General features: G+C 45.4%; 1 pseudogene; it reads right to left on the reverse strand.

Moving 5' to 3' along the window:
* Positions 1-9,566: 9,566 nt before the first annotated feature.
* LOC147979892 (uncharacterized) lies at positions 9,567-10,225 on the reverse strand (annotated as a pseudogene).
* Between the last annotated feature and the right edge of the window lie 950 nt (positions 10,226-11,175).

An 11,175-nucleotide genomic window follows, 5' to 3' on the forward strand; every position in this document is an offset into this window, starting at 1 on the left:
TGACGTAGGTCATAAGTGTATCCCCTAGCTGTTGTTTCTCGGCTTTTATGGCGAGGTGGTGCGGGCTGGTGTTTGGCTTGAGTTGCCGTTCTGTCTCGGCCACGTGGTGCTCGGTCGGGTCCGTCAGCCGCGTTACGCGCGGGTGGTATGGGCTCCAGCGCCTCATCGTTGAATCGGGGGTAGCAGTTTACGCTTCGGGTAACTCTTTGTTGGGCGTTCGCGGCCGTATTCCTCGGCTGCCAGGACATTAGTCAATCTATCATTGAGTAGATCTTGGTCAGCTTGAAGCTGCTGCTGCTTTTTCTTGAGGCTTCTTGAAGTGGCTATTAGCCGGCGCTTAAAGCGCTCTTGTTCGAGGGGTTCCTCTAGCACGATGAAATCTTCGTCGCTGAGGCTCACGTCGTCCTCGGAGAGTGGTAGATTGTTGCTATCATCTGAGTCTTCGTTCCCTGCTTGATCGTCAGGGTCAATTTGCCCGTCCTCCCGATCATCCTGTTCGGATGTTGGTTTGATGAGGTCTTCTTGGTCTTTGGCATTCTCCGGAGTGTTATCGTCTCCGGGGCCGGTATTGCTGTCTTTTCAATGACGCGATTTAGAGCGGCGCCGCTGACGTCGACGCTGTGGTGGTATCACAGGAGGTTCGTCCTCGAATGGATCATTCTCATCATCGTCGTCGCCTTCTTTAGGTGTGCCCACCATGTACACATCATATGAGGAAGTGGTCGTCCAGCGTCCGGTGAACGGCGGGTTTTGGGCCTGCTCCTCGCCGGCATCGTCGTCCATACCATCGATGTCTTTAGAGGCGTAGTCGAGCATGTCGGTTAGATCCTCGACAGTGGCTATAAAGTGGGCGGCGTGTGGGAAGTAGAATTCCCTATTTTTGGCCCCTAGTCCGGGCTAGGCGCAGTTCGGAAGCGGTTCCTCTTTGATGGCGAGGGATCGCATTAAGTCCAGAGCCTCGTTTAAGAGCGAGGTTTGGACGGGGACCGAAGTTCACTGGCCGAGCTTGCATGACGTGGACTTCGAGGGTTTGGAGCTAGTGTCCGGAGAAGAGCCTGGTTTTGTGATGACTGCAAGTGGTGCTATCCTCTCTGGTTCTCCAGTGTTGAGCTCTATAGCCGCTGCGAGTCCGGCGGGCTCTAGACTCCCATCTTCGGACCTGTTGACGCGCTCCGGATGTAAGTCCGGAGCAGTGGTTGGAGTCGCGAACCCTTGGAAGATCAAGTCCGGAGCAGTAGTTTAGATTTCCAAAATTGATCTGGTGACCAGGGGCGTAGCCGTCGATCTGCTCCTGGTGGCCAACCAAGTTGGCACGCAGTGCGAAGCCACCAAATACGAAGGTCTGACCGGGGAGAAAAATATCCTTCTCGGTAGCATTGTTGTAGATGATCGATGGAGCCATCGAGCCTTTCGACGACGGCACAGTGGAGCTCTTAATGAAAGCACCAATGTCGGTGTCGAAACCAGCAGATCTCAAGTAGGGGGTCCCGAACTATGTGTCTAAGGATCGAGGGTAACAGGAGGCAGGGGACACGATGTTTACCCAGGTTCGGGCCCTCTTGATGGAGGTAAAACCCTATGTCCTGCTTGATTAACTTTGATGATTATAGGGGTTACAAGAGTTGTCGTACCACGAGATCGTAATGGCTAAACCCTAGATGTCTAGCATGTATGATTACGATTGCCTCAGTGGACTAAACCCTCCAGTTTATATAGACATCGGAGGGGCCTAGGGTTGTACAAAGTCGGTTTACAGAGAAAGGAATCTTCATATCCGAATGCCAAGCTTGCCATCCACGCAAAGGAGAGTCCCAACCGGACACGGGGGAAAGTCTTCTATCTTGTATCTTCACGGCCCATTAGTCCGACCCACGTTGCATAGCCCGGACGCCCGAGGACCCCCTTATCCAGACTACCTCACCCGCAGAGACACAACTCATGGTGGCCATCGCCGCCTCCTCCTACGTTAGGGGCCCGAAGACAGCTTGGCTGGACCCATCCCGAGCTGGCTGTGACCCAACGGCCTAACGAGCCCCTGGCCTGATCACTAAGGAATGCTCGCCGCTCACCGCCTCCTCCACAGCCGACATCCAGTACGGCACGACGGCCGGTGCCACTTGTGGCGCCGCGTTGTGCGATGCCCCACCCATCGGCGCCTGAGGCGCCCAATCCGCCGTCGCCCGCGGCGCCTCCTCCAAGGCGGCCCCGCCGCCTCCTCCCCCACCTCCACCCGCTCGACCACGTCGGTCCACGGTGGGGTGCCATCCCTGATCACCATGACCTCTCGGTCGTCCACCACCATCTCCGCCCGGCCATCCTGGCCGCGCTCCCCCTTCGATGGCGGCACATGAACCGTGGTCGCCGACTCTATGCCCACCGTCATCTCAGGCCATGCCGGCCCTCCGGCGGCCCGCTCCCTTGCTGACACGGCCCTGGCCCAAGCCTGGGCCGACGCCGCCTCGGCCCTATTCCGGTCCCGCCAGGCCAGGCGCTCGGTGTCGGCTGGGTCCAGGCTAAGGTCCGGGTCGGACATCTCCTTATCCCAGTTGATGACGCTGGACCGGGTCCTCCGGAACACAACGCCGCCCCCAGACGCGGCCTTCGTCGCCGCCAGCGCCATTGGCGACCTGAAGCTCGATGAAATGAGCGCATAAGAAAAAAAAGTTGTTCGATGGATCACTTATGTCTGCTTGAAGCTACGTCGGTATTTCCCCAAAGAGGAAGGGATGATGCAGCACAGCAACAGTAGGTATTTCCCTCAGTGATGAAACCAAGGTTATCAAACCAGTAGGAGAACCAAGCAACAACACGTAAACGGCACCTACGCAGAAATAACAAATACTCGCAACCCGACATATTAAAGGGGTTGTCAATCCCTTTCGGGTAACGACGCTAGAAACTGGCAAATGGACGTGAATAAATTGTAGTAGATTGATAGATTGGACGCCAAATAAAATAAATAAGAATAAATTGTGGCAAGGTATTTTTGTATTGTTGGGTTTAATAGATCTGAAAATAAAAGGCAAATAATATGAGAAAGAGACCCGGGGGCCGTAGGTTTCACTAGTGGCTTCTCTTGAGAAAAATAACAAACGGTGGGTAAATGAATTACTGTTGGGCAATTGATAGAACTTCAAATAATCATGATGATATCCAGGCAATGATGATTACATAGGCATCACGTCCAATATTACTAGACCGACTCCTGCTTGCATCTACTACTATTACTCCACACATTGACCGTTATCCGGCATGCATCTAGTGTATTAAGTTCATGGAGAAAGAGAGTAATGCAATAAGAATGATGACATGATGTAGACAAGATCTATTTATGTAGAAATAGACCCCATCATTTTATCCTTAGTAGCAGCGATACATACGTGTCGGTTCCCCTTCTGTCACTGGGATCAAGCACGGTAAGATCGAACCCACTACAAAGCACCTCTTCCCATTGCAAGATAAATAGATCAAGTTGGCCAAACAAAACCAAAATATTGGAGAAGAAATAGGCTATAAGAAATCATGCAAGGAAACTCAAATAACTTCCATGGATAAAAAGAGATAGATCTGATCATAAACTCAAAGTTCATCCTATCCCAACAAACACACTGCAAAAGAGTTACATCATATGGATCTCCAAGAGACCATTGTATTGAGAATCAAACAAGATAGAGGAAGCCATCAAGCTACTAACTACGGACCCGAAGTTATAGAAATAACTACTCACGCATCATCGGAGAGGCACCAATGGAAGTGGTGAACCCCTTCGTGATGGTGTCTAGATTGGATCTGGTGGTTCTGGACTCTGCGGTGGCTAGAATTGATTTTCTGTTGACTTCCCTAGGGTTTCTAGAATATTGGGGTATTTATAGAGTAAAGAGGCAGTCCGGGGTGCACCCGAAGTGGGCAGAACCCACCAGGGTGCGCCCTGGCGGGTTGTGCTCCCCTCGGAGCAGCCCCAACGTGCTTATTCGGCCCATTGGTTCTCTTCTGGTCCAAAAAGATCCACAAAAAGTTTTGCTGCGTTTGGACTCCATTTGGTATTGATTATCTGCGATGTAAAAAACATGCAAAAAACAGCAATTGGCACTTGGCACTATGTCAATAGGTTAGTACCAAAAAAATGATATAAAATGATTATATAATGATTATAAAACATCCAAGATTGATAATATAACAGCATGGAACAATAAAACATTATAGATAAATTGGAGACGTATCAGCATCCCTAAGCTTAATTCTTGCTCGTCCTCGAGTAGGTAAATGATAAAAACAGAATTTTTGATGTGGAATGCTGCCTAACATGTCATATCATATTCTTTTCTTTATAGCATGGACATTTGGACTTTTATATTATTCAAAGCAATAGTCTAGTTTTGAAATGATAACTTAAATACTCAAGCATATCAACAGGCGACCGCGTCTTTCAAAATATCAACGCTAAAATAAGCTATCCCTAGCCCGTCATCCTCAATCATTGATCCATTCATGAAACACACTCGCATATTAACTACACCCAATGCTCAAGTACGATCATAGTGCCTCCTAGTTGGTGCTTTTATAAGAGAAGATGGAGACTCAAATTCAAAAATAAAAATTGCATAAAGTAAAAGAAGGGCCCTTTGCAGAGGGAAGTAGGGATTTGTAGAGGTGCTAGAGCTCAAAGCGAAAATTGAGAGATAAAAACATTTTGAGAGGCATACTTTTCCCACCAACGAAAATGACTTTGAGTTCACAACACTTTCCATGCTAGATATATCATAGGCGGTTCCCAAACAGAAATTAAAGTTTATTCCTTTTTCCACCATAGTTTCACTTTCCATGGCTAACCGTATCCACGGGTGCCTTCCATACCAACACTTTCCAAGGAATTTATTATTTGACAACTTAAAGTAAATTCATTTTTCATTTCGGGACTAGGCATCCCTAATACCTTTGCCTTACTCTCGTGCAATGACAAGTGAATAAACACTCATCGTGAGAATAACACATCTAGCATGGAAAATATTAGACACCCCTCACCGCCTTGCGAGCGGTACGAGCACACAAAAGAGAAATTTATTTTGAATATTAGAGATGGCACATACAAATTTTCTTAGAACGACAAAAGAATATCGCATATAGGTAGATATAGTGGACTCATGTGGCGAAACTGGTTTAAAGGATTTTGGATGCACAAGTAGTGATCATACATGGTGTAAAATGAAGGCTAGCAAAAGATTGGGAAGTGACCAACCAAGAAACGAATAATCTCATAAGCAAGCATTAAGCATAATTAACACCGAATAATGCACCACAAGTAGGATATAATTTCATTGCATAACTATTGACTGTCGTGCTTGCATAGGGAATTACAAACCTTAACACCAATATTCTTACTAAAGCATAATTATTCATCAAGATGACTCACATATCACATCATCATATATCAAAACTATTACTAAGAATCATGTTTATTTTATCCAATGATCTTCATGAAAGTTTTTATTATATCCTTCTTGGATATGTATCACTTTGGGACTAATTTTCATGTGTTGCTTTTGATAAGCTCAAACAAATATAAGTGAAGATCATGAGCATAATATTTCATTCTCCCAAATCAATTTAAGTGAAGCAAGAGAGAATTTCTTGAAAATTTTACTAACTCTCAAATAAATCTAAGTGATGCAAGAGAGAATTTCTTCAAACATACTAAAGCACACCATGCTCAAAAAGGTATAAGTGAAGCACCAGAGCCAATCCATAGCTCATAAAACTTTAAGTGAAGCATAGAGAGCAATTTTCACAAGTCATGGCATAATTTTGGCTCTCTCAAATAGGTGTGTACAGCAAGGGATCAAGACTAAAAACAAAAAATAAAACAAGGAAAGACTCACATGATACAAGATGCTCCAAGCAAAACACATAGTATGTGGCGAATAAAAATATAGCTCCGAGTAAAATACCGATGATCGTTAGAAGAAAGAGGGGATGCCACTTAGGGCATCCCCAAGCTTAGGTTCTTCTTACTCCTTATTCCTTCATCCATCATAAGATAACCCAAAACTTGAAAACTTCAATCACACAAAACTCAACAAAAGCCTTCGTGAGATCCGTTAGTATAAGAAAACAAATCACTACTATAAGTGCTGTAGTAAACCAATTCATATTTTGTTCTTGCATTATATCTACTGTATTCCAAATTTTCTATGGCAAAAACTCATCAAAGAAAACCATAGAATCATCAAAACAAGCACACAACGCAAAGAAAACAGAATCTGTCTAAAACAGAACAGTCTGTAGAAATCTAGATATTTCGAATACTTCTGTAACTCCAAAAACTCTTAGAAACTAGGAAGGCCTGGGAAATTTGTATATTAATCTACTGCAAAAGGAATTGGTAATTTATCGCTCCCTGGTTAAAAATGAAAATTATTTTTGCGAGCGCAAAAGTTTCTGTTTTTTTTCAGCAAGATCAAACAACTATCACCCAAGAAGACCCTAAAGGATTTACTTGGTACAAACACTAATTAAAAAACAAAAAACACAATCATAACAGTAGCATAATTGTGCTAACACTCAAGAACAGAAAGCAAAAAGCAAAAATAAATTTTATTCATTGGGTTGCCTCCCGACGAGCGCTATAGTTTTACGCCCTTAGCTAGGCATAAAGCAAGGATCTAAGTTTTGTCATATTTGTTCAACTCTTCAATCAAACACTTAGAATTCTTCAAAGATTTAGCATAAAGATTTTCAATGACAATACTCCTAGGGACAAATTTAAAGATTTCATTCTTGCGAAAGGGATCTATTATAACTTCAACAAAATCTGGGTGGATGCTAATCATCTTAAGATCCTCTTTACTATTACTAGAAGTTGCACCCTTGTTCTTAGTAACTTGAGTAGTCTTGCCAATCTTTACATGAGTTTTTTCAATAGTTTTAGCGGAAGCAAAAGCCATGCTCAAATTACTAAAGATTTCTTCTAGTTTATCAATCTGAGATGGACTTTCTTCAATTCTTTCTTGAATTACGGTCCCCTTTTCCTTTAACAACTTAAAAACTTCTCCCGCTTTTGACCCAATCTTCGTAGAAAAATTATGCATATTTTTATCCAAGTTTTCAGTATGTTCTTCAGTAAGCATTTTCTTTTCAGTAGCACCTAATCTTTCCATAACATGCTCAAGAGTCAAAGTTGTTTCATTAACCATAAGAGGTGGTGAAACCACTAAATTTCCCATAGCATTGAAAGCATCAAGAGAGGGACACATAAAAAAATCCACCGGTAATCGTATCAAGGACGAATCTATACCAAGTGGTGATGCCCACATAAAAGCAAGGGATAAGAATAACGGTAGATTGCTTATGGATAGATCTATTATGAGCATTGCAAATTCTATACCAAGCATCTTTTAATTTTTCTCCTCCCCTTTGTTTAAAGTTGAGAACCTCATTCTTAGGAGTACACGCAATAGAGGAAGAACTATCCATGACGATAATAATAGCAAACAAGATTGCACACAAAAACAGATCCTGCAAGAAAATAACGAACGAGAAAGAGGGCGGATAAAACGACAAATTTTTGTGAAGTGGGGGAGAGGAAAACGAGAGGCAAATGGCAAATAACGTAAATTGCGAGGAGATGAGATTTGTGATTAGGAACCTGGTATATGTAGATGATCCTCCGCGGCAACGGCGCCAGAAATTCCTTTTGATGTCGTCTTGAAGCTACGCCGGTATCTCCCCAAAGAGGAAGGGATGATGCAGCACAGCAACAGTGATGAAACCAAGGTTATTGAACCAGTAGGAGAACCAAGCAACAATACAGAAACGACACTTGCGCACAAATAACAAATACTCGCAACCCGACGTATTAAAGGGGTTGTCAGTACCTTTCGGGTAACGATGCAAGAAAATGGCAAACAGACGTGAATAAATTATAGTAGATTGATAGATCAAATGCCAAATAAAATAAATAAGAATAAATTGCAGCAAGGTATTTTTGTATTCTTGGGTTTAATAGATTTGAAAATAAAAGGCAAATAAAATATATCGCAAAGGAAATAATATGAGAAAAAGACCTGGGGGCCGTAGGTTTCACTAGTGGCTTCTCTCGAAAAAAATAGCAAACGGTGGGTAAACGAATTACTGTTGGGTAATTGATAGAACTTCAAATAATCATGACGATATCCAGGCAATGATCATTACATAGGCATCACGTCCAAGATTAGTAGACTAACTCCTGCCTGCATCTACTACCATTACTCCACACATCGACCGCTATCCAGCATGCATCTAGTGTATTAAGTTCATGGAGAAAAATGGAGTAATGCAATAAGAACGATGACATGATTTAGACAAGATCTATTTATGTAGAAATAGACCCCATCGTTTTATCCTTAGTAGCAACGATACATACGTGTCAGTTCCCCTTCAGTCACTGTGATCAAGTATCGTAAGATTGAACCCACTACAAAGCACCTCTTCCCATTGCAAGATAAATACATCAAGTGGGCCAAACAAAACCCCAATATCGGAGAAGAAATACGAGTCTATAAGCAATCATGCATATAATAGATAAAAGAAACTCAAATAACTTTCATGGATAAAGAAAGATAGATCTGATCATAAACTCAAAGTTCATCGGATCCCAACAAACACACCACAAAAGAGTTACATCATATGGATCTCCAAGAGACCATTGTATTGAGAATCAAACAAGATAGAGGAAGCCATCAAGCTACTAACTACGGACCCGAAGTTATAGAAATAACTACTCACGCATCATCGGAGAGGCACCAATGGAAGTGGTGAACCCCTTCGTGATGGTGTCTAGATTGGATCTGGTGGTTCTGGACTCTGCGGCGGCTGGAATTGATTTTCCGTCGACTCCCCTAGGGTTTCTAGAATATTGGGGTGTTTATAGAGTAAAGAGTCGGTCCGTGGGGCACCCGAGGTGGGCACAACCCACCAGGGCGCGCCTGGGCCTCCAGGCGCGCCCTGGTGGGTTGTGCTCCCCTCGGAGCAGCCCCTAGGTGCTTCTTCATCCCATTGGTTGTCTTCTGGTCCAAAAAAATCCAGAAAAAGTTTCGCTGCATTTGGACTCCGTTTGGTATTGATTATCTGCGATGTAAAAAACATGCAAAAAACAACAACTGGCACTTGGCACTATGTCAATAGGTTAGTACCAAAAACTGATATAAAATGAATATAAAATGATTATAAAACATCCAAGATTGATAATATAACAACATGGAACAAGAAAAAAATATAGATATGTTGGAGATGTATCAATCACCAGAGTCAAAAAAATGAACATACCCAACCACAAGCGAGACAGTTGGTCTCGTCGGCGCCGCCGGCAGGACGCGACGTTTCTTCTTGGTGTACGGCTTGGCGCCAGCCGCCGAGTCCGCCGTGCGCTTCAAGGCCGGCTTCTAGTGCACCACGTCGCCCTTGCCGTGCGGCCGGCTAGCCGCTGCCAGCGCACGGGATGACCTAGCCCCAGCCGCTTTGCCGGCTCCTCCCCTCGACGCTGTTGTGTCACCAAACTACGTCAACATCCCCACGCCACCCTCCGACCAGCATCACAAGGAATCAAGACGCGGAAACTTACCCGCATGGCGCACTGCACCGGCATCGGCCGCCTCCAGGTCCTTGCCCAGTGCCGCCGCCTCCTCCGAGTCGGCCCGCATCACCTGCATCATCGCTCCGTCATACGGATGCCAGATGGCATTCAGCAGCACCTCCCGCGTCGCGTCGGGATGGAGAAGAAGATGAAAAGCAGCAACGTACAAGGACCAAGGACTCCCCGCCGGTGCTGGGTTCCCGTGCCTGTAGGGATGCTTCTCAAATCGCCACTCCTCTGTCAGCCCGTCCTTCAAAATATCGTTGACCCGGCTAGCAATCTGCTCTAGCAGCAGGCGCCGAGGCGACATCCTTGTGGGATCTTGAAGGCCGGTCATTTGGCCAACGATGTGGGTGGCACACTGCAGCACAGGGCCCGACGCATGATGAAGGCAGCGATGAGGTCTGTGCCAGTGATCCCCTCCCACGTCGCCATCTCGGACACCCGGGCACACAGGTTGAGCACCTCATGCGACGGATTCTTGGCGAAGAAGGACCAGTTGGTCTTCCCCTGCGTCATCACGTTGATGAAGGGCGGCAAGTTGATGTGGTCCGCGCCGAGGTTGCGGACGTAGAAGAAGGAGTTCTGCCATTTCTTGGCAGAATCCTCCAGCGGCATCTTGGGGCACCCCCTGCGCGTCCACGTAGAAACGACGACGGCCCCGCAGGCGGATATGACTCCGGCCTCCGACCCCTGCTACTTCGGAAATAAGAAGCGCACCTAGAGGTCGACGGTGGGCTCGACGCCCAGATACCCCTCGCACAGGGTAACGAACCCCGAGAGCTGCAGAATGGCATTCGCGCCCAGATGGTGCGGTGATACATCTCCAACATATCTATAATTTTTGACTGCTCCATGCTATTATATTATCTATCTAGGATGTTTTATATGCATTTATATGCAATTTTATATGATTTTTGGGACTAACATATTAACCTAGAGCCCAGTGCTAGTTTCTATTTTTTCCTTGTTTTTGAGTTTTACATAAAAGGAATACCAAACGGAGTCCAATTGACCTGACAAATTTTGTGGATTTTTATGGACCAAAAGAAGCCCCCGGAGTAAAAGAGATGGGCTAGAAGAGTCCCGAGCCATCCACGAGGGTGGGGGCGCGCCCTACCCCCTGGGCATGGGCCCCTATCTTGTGGACGACTCGGAGACCCCCCTGACGTGAGACCGATGCCAAAAATTCCTATAAATACAGAAACCCCCAGAAAGAAACCTAGATCGGGAGTTCCGCCACCGCAAGCCTCTGTAGCCATCGAAAACCAATCTAGAGGAGGGAGTAGTTCACCCTCAGGGCTGAGGGTATGTACCAGTAGCTATGTTTTTGATCTCTCTCTCTCTCTCTCATGTTCTTGATTCGCATGATCTTGATGTATCGCGAGCTTTGCTATTGTAGTTGGATCTTATGATGTTTCTCCCCCTCTACTCTCTTGTAATGGATTGAGTTTTCCCTTTGAAGTTGTCTTATCGGATTGAGTCTTTAAGGATTTGAGAACACTTGATGTATGTCTTGCATGTGCTTATCTGTGGTGAGAATGGGATATCACGTGATCCACTGGATG

Source organism: Triticum urartu, chromosome 3A (genome assembly GCF_056163025.1).
Source record: "Triticum urartu cultivar PI428250 chromosome 3A, HENAU_Tu73, whole genome shotgun sequence".
Classification (NCBI taxonomy): Eukaryota; Viridiplantae; Streptophyta; class Magnoliopsida; order Poales; family Poaceae; genus Triticum; species Triticum urartu.